Here is a 12434-nt window from a genome sequence, read left to right as displayed (position 1 = left end):
GCCTGGAATCGTAGCACTTGGAGGACTGAGGAGGAGGATCCCACACAAGTTAGAGGCCAACCTGAGCTACAGAAGAACAGATTTATTCAGTGTGGCCGCATTGGGAAGAATAAACAAAAAGGTCCAGCGAGTATTGGCATGAGATTTAGGTTTAAAGAGGAAAAAGCGCTGGGAGAGAGATGGCAGAAGGCGTTCCAGTTAAGCAGACCTGGTCAGCCTGCGGTCTGGCGGGTCGCTGTCTCAGTTCTGGTTGTAAAAGGTGGTCCTAGACTTCTGCCCCGGGTTGCAGTCTGCCCTCCCAGCTAATCAGCCTTGTCTCGGGGCTGGTTTATTTTTACAAGTTATGTTCTTCCGGGAGAGTTTAGGGTAATTATCTTTGTGCTTCAGCCAAAGGAAACACACACGAAAGGAAGGTAGAGATGCCAGGTCCCTCCTGCTTTAGTTACCTTGTGCAACCAAATCAGAAGGCCTCACCCAGGGGAGGAGGCGTACAGGCTTCTTAGGAGCCAGGGAGCTGAGTTCGCTGTACTCACTCAGACTCCTGTGAGGTCAGAACGGAGGCCTTGGGTGTTAGAGAATTGTGTGCTATTGCAGTTGTGTAGGGTTGCATACCAAAGGCAAACGTTGCAGTGCTTAAATTGGATTAGATTATCTTTATTCACAGATGTAATATACATCAAAGACCGAAATATGCAATTAAGAAAATGAAATATGCTAGGCAGTGGTGGTGCAAAGCGTTAGTCCCCGCACTCAGAAGGCAGAGGCAGGGGGATACCTGAGTTCAAGGCCAACCTGGTCTATAGAGCCTGTTCCAGTACAGCCGGGGCTACACAGAGAACCCTATCACAAAGAAAAAAGAAAGAAAGAAAGAAAGAAAGAAAGAAAGAAAGAAAGAAAGAAAGAAAGAAAATTATATATATATATATATATATATATATATATATATATATATATATCCTATGGATTAAAAGTGAATAGCATTATTCCTGGCTTATTTTGTGTCATTTTAAGAAATAGATTCTTTTAAAAAAACAATTTTTATAAGGTACTAGAGAGATGGCTCAGCACACTGGCTGCTCCTTTTTTGAGGGGAGTCATTCAAGACAGGGTTTCTCTGTATAGTTTTGGAGACTGTCCTAGAAATTGCTCTGTAGACCAGGTTAACCTCGAACACACAGAGATCCACCTGCCTCTGCCTCCTGAGTGCTGGGATTAAAGGCGTGCGCCACCGCCACCCTGCACACACTGTTCTTGCAGAGGACCTGAGTTCAATTCCCAGCACGCACTTGAAACTCCAGTTCCAGGGTATATGGCGTCCTCTCTTGGCTTCTGTGGGCACTGTGCACACTGACAGGAAACATGCCTGTAAGTATACAATAAATTAAATCTTTTTTTAAATTATCAAATTCATGCATCTTATTTTATGCGTGAATGTTTTGCCTGCTGTATGTATGTTCATCACTTGCATACTTTGTGCCCTCAGAGGGCAGAAGAGGGCATCTCCTGGAACTGAAATTGTGGCTTCGGGAGCTGGGAATCAAAACTGGGTCCTCTATAAAAGCAACAAGTGTTCTTAAGCCCTAAGCTCTCTCTAGCCCCTAAAGAAAGTTTTTAAAAGTTGTTGAGCATAGTGGTAAATACCTGTAATCCCAGCATTTAGATGGTAAAAATAGAAGCATCAGGAGTTCAAGGCCAGCCTCAGATACATAGTAATTTCAAGATCACTCTGGGGGTACTAGAGAGATAGCGCAGTGGTTAAGAGTACTGGGTGCTCTTCCAAGGCCCTGGGTTCAATACCCAGCATCCATATAGTGGCTTATAACCACCTGTAACTCCAGTCCCAGGGGATCCAATGCCTGCCTATGGCCTCTGCAAACACTGGCACACACAGACACACCTCTTGCTGGATGTGGCAACACAGGCCTTTAATCCCAGCACTTGGGAAGCAGAGGCAGGTGGATTTCTGTGAGTTGGAGGCCAGCCTGGGCTACAGAGAGAGTTTCAGGACAGGGCTGTATAGTAAGATCACTTGAGTTTGGAACCTTCAGACCCACATCAAGCTGACATGTAGTAGATCTGTAATCCTGACTCTCCAACCAGAAAGAGAGCAGGGATGATGGAAATGAGGGACAGCTAGCCTGGCGTTCAGGGCAGAGAAGCAAAGGCCTTCTTCAAACCAAGGGGAAGGTGAAGATTAATAGTCAAGGGTGTCCTCTGCTCTCCACACACACCCCATGACACATACATGCCCGTGTGTATATACACACAGCATGGCACATACATGCCCATGTGTACACACACACACACCATGGCACATACATGCCCATGTATACACACACACACACACCATGGCACATACATGCCCATGTGTATATACACACACCATGGCACATACATGCCCATGTATACACACACACACACACCATGGCACATATGTGCCCATGTATACACACACACACAGCAACAAAACTGTGTCTGTATGTCACATAATGGTGATCCTTTCTCTTCTGCACATAAAATCTTAGCATAGGGGCTGGAGAGATGGCTCAGTGGTTAAGAGCATTGCCTGCTCTTCCAAAGGCCCTGAGTTCAATTCCCAGCAACCACATGGTGGCTCACAACCATCTGTAATGAGGTCTGGTGCCCTCTTCTGGCCTGCAGGCATACACGCAGAAAGAATATTGTATACATAATAAATAAATAAAAATATTTTTTTTAAAAATCTTAGCATAAGTGCACATTTGATAGAAAGAAATCACCAAGTGCACCCAAGCCAGGACGTGGACAGGCCCAGCTCTGATGGAGGAAGGTCATTGGTTAAATAAAAAGAAACTGCTTGGTCCTCATTGGTTAGAAGATAGGTGGGAGGAGAAAACAGAACAGAACGCTGGGAGGAAGAGGAAGTGAGCTCAGACTCCACAGCTCTTCTCTCGGGAGCAGACGCCTCAGAGAGACGCCATGCCCCAGCTCCGACCCAGGATGGACTTAGGCTAGAATCTTCCCGGTAAGACCGGTGCTCACTAAGACCGGTGCTCACAGATTATTAGAGATGGGTTGATCGGGATATCACAATTAGCCAGTAAGGGCTAGAGCTAAAGGGCCAAGCAGTGTTAAAATGAATACAGTTTGTGTGTTGTTATTTCAGGGCAAAAGCTAGCCGAGCAGGCGGCTGGGGTGTTGGGGACGCAGCCCTGCCGCTCATATTACTACACAGCTCCACATCACAATACAGTAAGCCAGAAATGACCCATAGAAGTGAAGCAAATAGCAACGGCAATGGCAGGCACCCTAGTCTCCTTCTTAAATAACCTTGAGCCCAAAAGGAAATAAAAAATTATAATGACCAATTGTTTTGAAACCAGGAATACCATATGATTACATGTAAGGTGATAGTGCCGGTTTGCACCATGTTGTACTTTAGGCCCTTGGTCCTGAGTCTTTGGCTACAAAAGTTGTGAAATTTCACAGCTTTAAATACATTTAGTATTGTAAGATAAGACAATCCAAATAAGTAAACTAATCGCCCCAACGTGTCAGGAAATGACAGCGTAAAGGCTAAGAAAAGAAATTCAATGTCCATTGAGTTCAGGCTATGGCCCGCCCTAAATTGTGGTGTAAAACAGTAAAATCTACATCGGGGGTGGGGCGAGGCCACAATGGGTAAAGCACTTGCTGTGCCAGTGTGGGGTTTGAGTTCGGATCCTGAAGCCACAGAAAGCTGGACATAACAGCGGGTCCGTAATCCCAGCATTCCTACCAGGTAGACCAGTGCTGAGCATGGCCCTGAGCTTCAGGATGATTCGGGAGGACACGTGAGCAAGGTCACATCTTTGTCACCATCCGTGAAACACAGATCCATAAACAACTTACTCCGAAGTCAAAAGGTTGTCACTCTATACATTGATCAAAGCAAACTGGGATCATCAAGGGCACAGTAAAATCACACCAGGAAGAACTGGGAAGACACTTCAGCCCGGCACCCACAACCTTCTGCAACTCTAGTTCCAGGGGATCTTCTGACCGCCTCAGACGCCAAGCCTGCACGTGAGGCACTCACATGCACACGGGCAACACACACATGCACAGAATTAAAAAATACTTTAAAAAGTCATATCAGAGAAATTAGGCCAGAGAAGTTCCCAAACACAATAGACGGAAGCAGGAAGCAAGCCTGTCCCCGAGCCCCATAGAGAGGAGGGCACTCTAACTGGTGGAGAGAGCGCCACAAATCTGCCGTCTGATCACCCGGTGTCTGTATCAAGGGATGGAAAGGCAGAGAACTCCCAGGCTGTCCCAGCTTCGTCCCCTCTGGTGACTCAGCCAACTCCCGTGGCTGTCTGTCCATCCACTTCACACACACACACACACACACACACACACACACACACACACACACACGTCTCTCTGACCCTGATTCTACAGCTTCTGCCTCACTTCTGTGGCTCAGCTTCACCCGAGGCTCGGCTCAAACCTGTGGCTTCTTGGTTTGATTCTGCCACTGTCTCCAGCGTCCTCCAGTCTGGTTCCTTGTCTAACTCCCACTGAGGTTCACATCCTGTCTACCAGCATCTACTTCTGCCTCTCAAAGGCCTGAGTGGTGCCTCTGCCCCGCATGGGTTTAACCCTTGGTCATCAGTCATTCTGTAACACACACATAGAGAAAGATGCGCTGTGGCCTGCCGTGCGACGTGGGTTAGTAGTGGCAGCTGAGACTAGAGCGGGAGAGCCTGTGTCGGCCAGCGGGCGGCTATCAAGGAGACAGGACTGCTTGGCGGTTGCAGCCTGCAGAACCAACGCAGCCTGTGAGTTCCATGTCACTGGACGTCGCCGACATTGTGGGAAGATGCAGATGTATCTGTTTCTGGCACAGCACTTCTTGACAGGTTTTGTTTTTTGTCTTGTTTTGTTTGCTTCAGTGCCAGGGATCAAAAGCACAAACTCTTACATGCTGGGGAGTGTCGTGTCAAAAGTAAAGTCACAAAACGATGATGATGGTGGTGGTGGCTGGAGATGACCCGGCTGGAGAGATCACTCAGCAGGTATGAGCACACACTGCTCTCCCAGGGGACCTGCCTCGCATTCCCAGCACCCACATCAGGCAACTCACAACCACCTGTAACTCCAGCTCCAGGGGGATATGACATCTCTGGCCTCAGAAACACATATATGCAATTAAAATACAAAAATAATTGAGCTGGGCGAGAAGGCACACATCTTTAGTCCCAGCACTCAGGAGGCAGAGGCAGGTGGATTTATGTGAGTTCAAGGCCAGCCTGGTCTACAAAGTGAGTTCCAGGACAGCCAGGGCTACACAGAGAAACCCTGCCTCAATAACAACAGCAATTACAACAACAACAACAATAATAATATAAAAATTATTGCAATGGGGGCCTGGAGAGATGGCTCAACAATTAAGAGCACTGGATGCTCTTCTAGAGGTCCTGAGTTCAATTCCCGGAACCTACATGTGGCTCACAACCGTCTATAATAGGACCTGATGCCCTCTTCTGGCATGCAGGTAAACAGGCAGAACACTCATACATTAAAAAATACAAATAAAAAAATCATTGCAATGTTCAGACATTTAGCAAATGAGCATAAAAAACAAATATAATTACCACGAGGCTGAAGAGATGGCTCAGTGGTCCAGAATATGGATTGTTCTCACAGAGGACCTGAACTCCATTCCCAGCGCCTGCATCAGGCAGCTCACAACTGCTTGTAACTCCAGCTCCAGGGGATACCTCTAACCTCAGGAACATGCTCATATACAGACATACACACATGCACACATAAATAAATAATAGTGGAAATACATTTAAACTACTGTGTTGATGTAATAAGTCAGAATAAAAGGCAAAATTATTTGAATCCAAACTCCTATAAAGATGTGGATAGACTTTTAAGTACTTATAGATGGATTCCAAACACAAACCTGTATGTTCCCTGGAGTCAGGATGGATTGGAAGAAGTCATCAAGTAACCATGGAGACAGCTTTGGAGAGTCTCCAGGGGCTTTGGGGCTTTAAAAATCTTTCCAATCCCCAAGAGTCAACTTGATCCAGTCTATGGCTGCTGTGAAAAAGAATCATACATGTTCATCCCCTCTTTCCCTCTGTCTGGAGAGAACACAGGACTTGTTCTAACTCAGTTCTGAAGTTTGTTATCATCCCAAGCCCGGCAAGGGATTTTGACTAACTGCCCTTGACTCTCACAAAGTGTAAAATGCTAAGCGCCCCCTATCTCCTTATCCTGGGTACTTGATTTATCACTGGTCCCCAAATTCTATTAATCAATAACTCCACAGGCCGGAAAGGGCAAAATCAGCCATCTCTTTTTAGAATGACCTCTGGGTGCCCATCCCCAGCTACTATGCAATCCTCAAGTCAGCATAAAGCACATTTTCATGCCAAGTGGTGGGAACAGCTCATGCCTTTAATCCCAGTACTGGGGAGGCAGAGGCAGAGTTTGAGGTCAGCCTGGTCTACAGAGTGAGTTCTAGGACAGAGAAACCCTATCTCAAAAACTAAGCCAAGCCAAACAAAACAAACAAAACCCCACAGTTTTTGCCTCAAAGGGGAGTGAGTAAGAGCTAGTTTACTTCAGAGCCAAATATGAGTAAGCCTGGGACAGAAACACAGACTCATTATAATCTATGTTTCACTGAGGCAGCAATTTCAGGAAGCTTTTCTAGAAATAGACAAGGCTGTAAGCCTACACACTTTTCAAATCCACCAACGGAAACAGCAGGTAGGTGGTCTCAGAGAAGTGGGGACTCTTACATAGCACATAAAGTTTACCTAATGGTGACCGGATATTAGCTCACTTATACAAGAGGTCAATAAGCGGCTATTAAGGGAGCCAAAAATAGCACTAAATAAATCACAGTTAGACTCTACACCTGCAATCTCCTGCCTCTGCACCGTCGTTGACATTCTAATCAATTAATCAAAAGCCAGTTTGGGAGAACTCCGCTCAGCACCCACCATGGCTGGACCTCACTCACTGTCCTCTTGTTTCTGTCCCCGTCCTGGAAGCCAGGCCTCAGGAGGTTCCCTTGGGACAGCTGCAGCACCCTGCTGGGGCTGAGTCTACCACAAGAGCCTCCCCCCTACTCCCCAGCCTCTCCCCAGCACCCCCACATCTGTACCTGAGAGCGGCTCCTGTCTCCTAGCTGGGAAGTGGCTTCTGCATTAGTTGCTTGGGCCCTTGGGGAAATGTGAATCTTCCCATTTTAACAGACACCTGTCTTCTGCTCAGGTCGTAGTCACTGCTTCACAGAGGCCCAGCTCTAAACCAGGTCAAACACATAAGAGCTTATTGATTGGTTTTTCGAGGCAGGGTTTCTCTGTGTATCCCTGGTTGTCCTGGAACTAGCTCTGTAGACCAGGCTGGCCTCAAACTCAGAGATCCGCCTGCCTCTGCCTCCTGAGTGCTGGGATCAAAGACGTGCGCCACCACCGCCTGGTTAACATTTAAGAATTTTGAAGTTTCACCGAAACCTCTCAGACTTCAGCACGTCTGATTCAGGTGTCTGTGTGGCTGACGCTCAGTTGGTAGAGCGCTTGCGTAGCAAACGGGAAACCCAGTGTTTATGAATTGATTAGAATGACAACAACGGGGCGAAGGTTGGAGACGGTCTAGAGTCTAACTGCAATTATTTAGTGCTATTTTTATCTCCCTTAATAGCCATTTATTGACCTCTTACATAAGTGAGCTAATATCCAGTCACAATTTTCAGTACTGTACAAGCCTTGGAAGGTAGATAAAGGAGAATTTAAGACCATCATTGACTACATAGAGTTCTAAACCAGTCTGAGCTAAAGACCCTACTTAAAAAAAAAAATCCCAGAGGCTGAGGGATGGCTTGATGGCTAAAAAGCAAGGACTGCTTCTGCAGAGAATCCAAGGAATAAAGAAACATTCTCTCGTTCATTAATAAACCATTTGGTCATGTGATGAAGACCCTCTCAAAAATTACAAGGAGTCCCTTCGTATAAATCCCAGAAATGTATGAGTCCCAGCCGGGCGGTGGTGGTGCACGCCTTTAATCCCAGCACTTGGGAGGCAGAGGCAGGCGGATCTCTGTGAGTTCGAGACCAGCCTGGTCTACAAGAGCTAGTTCCAGGACAGGCTCCAAAACCACAGAGAAACCCTGTCTCGAAAAACCAAAAAAAAAAAAAAAAAGAAAAAAAAAGAGAGAGAGAGAAAAGAAATGTATGAGTCCCTTTATATAAAATCCCAGAAAATGCAAATCGATCCCTAGTACAAGAAAGTGACTGGGTGGGCAGGGGAAAGGGAAGGACTGAGGCACAGTGGGTGTGTCACACCTGGGGGTGACAGCCATGTACCACTCACAGGTTTTATTCCTCCAAGGAAAGCTTTGCGTTTGCACACTCGGGTCTCTTGTACTTGTTAGGAATGTTTCTTAAGACGCGCTTCTCCGCCGACACAAATTATTCCAATCAGACAAAATTAGACCAAGTATAAGATGCCCATGTTTAATGCAGTACTCAGGGGTGGCACCGGGAAAGCACGGTGACCGGGGTTGTGGGGAGCAGGGGAGAACACGCAAAACCCCGGAGACCACGTGTTCATTTTCTGGGTGGCGGCCTAAATAGCCTGTGGGAGTGGTCCTGACCCTCCCACAGTGGGGAGGGACCACTGCTTGATGGGTTTTCCCAGAGGTGGAGTTTGGACCAAGGCAACTCACAGGGGAGGGGGCTTGAAATGGAGCTTCCCGCTCTGTTCCAAAGATGGTGCCAGGGGCTGGAATCTCACTTCTAACCAAACATCCCAAACTCCTTGGATATAGGGATGTCAGGGGCTGGGGTCTCACTTCTGACCAAACATCCCAGACTCCTTGGATATAGGGGCATCAGCTCACGCTCAGCAAGAGGTGTAGCTGGAGCGCCATCCAGTTTACTGTCCTCCTGGAGTCCTCAGGCAGCTGTTTCTTGAGGGAGATAAGAAGGCAGGTGGCTAGGAGAAAATAATATTGTTATTATTGGCCCTGTGAATGGTCCTAGCCATGGGAAGTCATTAACTGCCAGAAAGAACGGGGCAGAGAAGTGCCCTGGTTGTACAGGTGAGGCTCAGGTGTATAATTGGGACACAATAGCAGATAAAACCAGATTTTAGTTTGTCCTTGATCCAGGAGAGGAGTTGGTACCAATGCTGAAGTCCCAGGAACGGGTGCAGGTGTTGGCGTTGGCTGGAGAGTGCTTTGTAAGTTGGTCTTGGCCCAGGCGGCAGGAGTGACCCGTAAAATATGCTTGAAAATGGGTGGGGTCAAAATACACTCTGGAGTCTGTTAGTCTTTATCAGACCTGGCTTCTTGATAACGCAGCAGAACTTTTTCCCAGGAACCTGTAGGTATCTGTAAGAGAACTGGAACAGATTGACATCTTGGTGTCCTAGCAAAAGGCTATTGCTTTAGGTTAAAAGGCATGAACATTATAGAAAACTATTAAAGGAAACTGGGAGCTCTGAACCTCTGAAGACACTTCTGAAACCTGTTAGTCCTGAACTATGAAGCCTGTTAAAGAGGCACACCTTTCTGTATTTTAGCAGGAAGCTTAACCAATAAAGTAATGAGCTACTTAAGTCATCAAATGCCATTAGACAGATCTAGGAGGGATAAATGAGCAAAAATGAGACAACTTTTTTACCTACACAGGCAATCCCCAGTTTCTCCTTAGTCCTTGGAGAACATCTGCCTAGAAGCAGTGCTTGCCGTTAGCTGCTGAGTACGAGAGGCCCAAAGATTTCCCTGTCTTGGCAGGATGAGAAGATAGATTTCCCCAGGTGGCATCCAGGAAGCTAAAGGAGTAGAAGGTTGCTTTCAGCTGTGTGGGTGGCTTTGCCAAACCCAAAGGCAAGCCTGGAGGCAGAAGGTCTTCAGTAACCTTACATCTTTTTGGAGGGGCTAAAGGGTGCTGCGGGAGCTGGCATGTCTCTGTGTTAGAAGCTCTTTTGTTAAATGCCATACTCTCAGATCTGTAAAGCCACTTGAGAATTGGGTACCATTACCTGTTATTTTAAACTGGGCTTGTAAGATAAATTTAGACGTGTATTTTATCCAGTTAGTTACAGCTTAACAATGCTAGTAAATGTAAGAAGATTAAGAGGGATATTTTAATAAGTCCAAGGATACTAACGCATGTGCGTACTCTTAGCCAAGATGGCGGGGAAGTTAAAATGGAGGTTACCCACTTGTTTGTATTTTTCCAGATCTGTTGTAATTTGGACTTAGAAGTTTTACTTATCTTAAAACAAGCACACATGACACGGAAACATAAATCAAGCATGCTATGAAAACACACCCACACACTCACACGGACATACTGTGGCCACATTATTCTAACAGACAGAAACACAAGGACGGAGGAACTGTCTGGCTTTAGAGTGGAAGGACAGGGGAAACAGATTCATTTTAGGGAATCCCAGAGTGAGACAAACAGCAAACAGCTTGGAGAAGTTGGGGGGAGGAAAAAAAGGAGGGGAGCTCGTGGCAGAAACCATGGGCTTTTGGAGCCTTGTTTGCTTCTATGTAGGTGCTAGATAGCCCCAATTTACAAGGAGTTTTGTAAAAGGCAGCCCAAGGGCGTTTGAGAAATCGACTTTGAATCGTAAGAACCCATTTAGAAGCCCATGCCAATTGGGACTCAAACCTGTCGCAATGCATCTGTTGGACAGAACTCTTGAGTCAACATGGGGGTTGTGAGAAATGAGCGGTGGACATCTCTGGTCCATGCAACTTTCACCTCAGCTAAGCCCAGCTTAGCCCCTTGGTCCGGGCTTTCTGCAAGCGGTGACCTCAACAGAAAACCCAAAAATCGACAAAAACAAAAACAAACAAACAAAAAACCCGCGAATGGGTCCCCTAGCCCTACCGGCATAATGTAAAAAAAATGGGGACTCACTGAGATGAAGCCCCTTTTAGCCTGGAAGCCAACTTTAACCTGGCAGAGAGCACACGATAAGGACATTTTCCAGCCCTCAGCACTGGGCCTGTGGAAAAAACAGACTCCCTCTGTGGGGACCTCCATATATTAGGAATATTTCTTTCTTTTTTTTTTATATTTACTTATTTATTATTTATACAGTATTCTGTCTGTGTGTACGCCTGCAGGCCGCAAGAGGGCACCAGACCTTATTACAGATGGTTGTGAGCCACCATGTGGTTGCTGGGAATTGAACTCAGGACCTTTGGAAGAACAGGAAATGCTCTTAACCACTGAGCCATCTCTCCAGCCCTAGGAATATTTCTTAAGACAACACAAATAATTCCAATCAGACCTAATGAAAGATGCCCATGTTTAATGCAGTGCTCCCGGGTAGCACTGGGAAAGCATGACGAGGGGAAAAGAGAGAAGGGGAGACCACGCAAAACCTGAGACCATGTGTTCATTTTCCGGGCGGCAGCCTAAATAGCCTGTGGGAGTGGTCCTGACCCTCCCTGGGTAAGGGTCATGGCTTGGCAGGTTTTCTTGACCTCCGTGGGGAGGGGTCACCACTTGATGGGCTTTCCCAGTGGTGGAGACCAGACCAAGGCAACTCCCAGGGGTGGGGCTTGAAATGAAGCTTCCTGCTCCTTTCCAAAGATGGGTGCCAGGGGCTGGGGTCTCACTTCCGACCAAATAGTACTTCCTGTTACTTCACTTGCGACACCCATAAATTCCATTTCCAATTCTGTGTTCTGTGGAGATATCCCTTGTTTGGTCCTGCTGAACGACTATGATGTGTCTTTATGTCTTTATCAAAAATCATTTGATAGGCCGTTGAGAGGGCTCCGTCAGTAAAGGTAATCGTCACCTCGTCTGATGACCTGAGTTCGTGTGGGAGGAGAGAACAGACACCCCCAAGTTGTTTTCTGTCTACACATATTCGATGGTATGTGTGTGTTCATGTATACACACACACACAAGTAAATAAATAAAATGTAAAAAAAGCAACACAGAACCAGCTGAGGACCAGGTGTGGTGATATATGCCTGTTAGCCAGCACTCAGGAGGTAGAAGCAGGAGAATCGGGAACTCAAGGCTTTCCTTAGCTACGTAGGGAGTTCAAGGCCATCTGGGGTACTAGAAACCCTGTCTCAATAAACAAAACAAAACAAAAAACAAACAAACAAACAAAAAATCAGTGGCCAGTAAGACGGCTCGGTGGGTGTATGTACTTCCCACCAAGTCCGACCCATCAAGATGAATCCAAGGCCCAGAACTCACAAAAGGATAGGAGAGAACCAATTCTACAAAGTTGTCTTCTGCCCTCCGCATTTACACCCGTGTTGTGTTTACAATAATTAATAAAGAAATAAATAGAAATTGCAAAATTCCACTGGGAGATCTGTAGAGAGAATCTTCCCAGGATACATGAGGCCCCAAGGTCCACCAGCCAGACATGACGGCATATGCCTATAATCCCAGCGT

The sequence above is a fragment of the Microtus pennsylvanicus genome, chromosome 17 (genome assembly GCF_037038515.1).
Source record: "Microtus pennsylvanicus isolate mMicPen1 chromosome 17, mMicPen1.hap1, whole genome shotgun sequence".
NCBI classification, from domain to species: Eukaryota; Metazoa; Chordata; class Mammalia; order Rodentia; family Cricetidae; genus Microtus; species Microtus pennsylvanicus.
Note: the sequence above shows the minus strand (reverse complement) of the source record.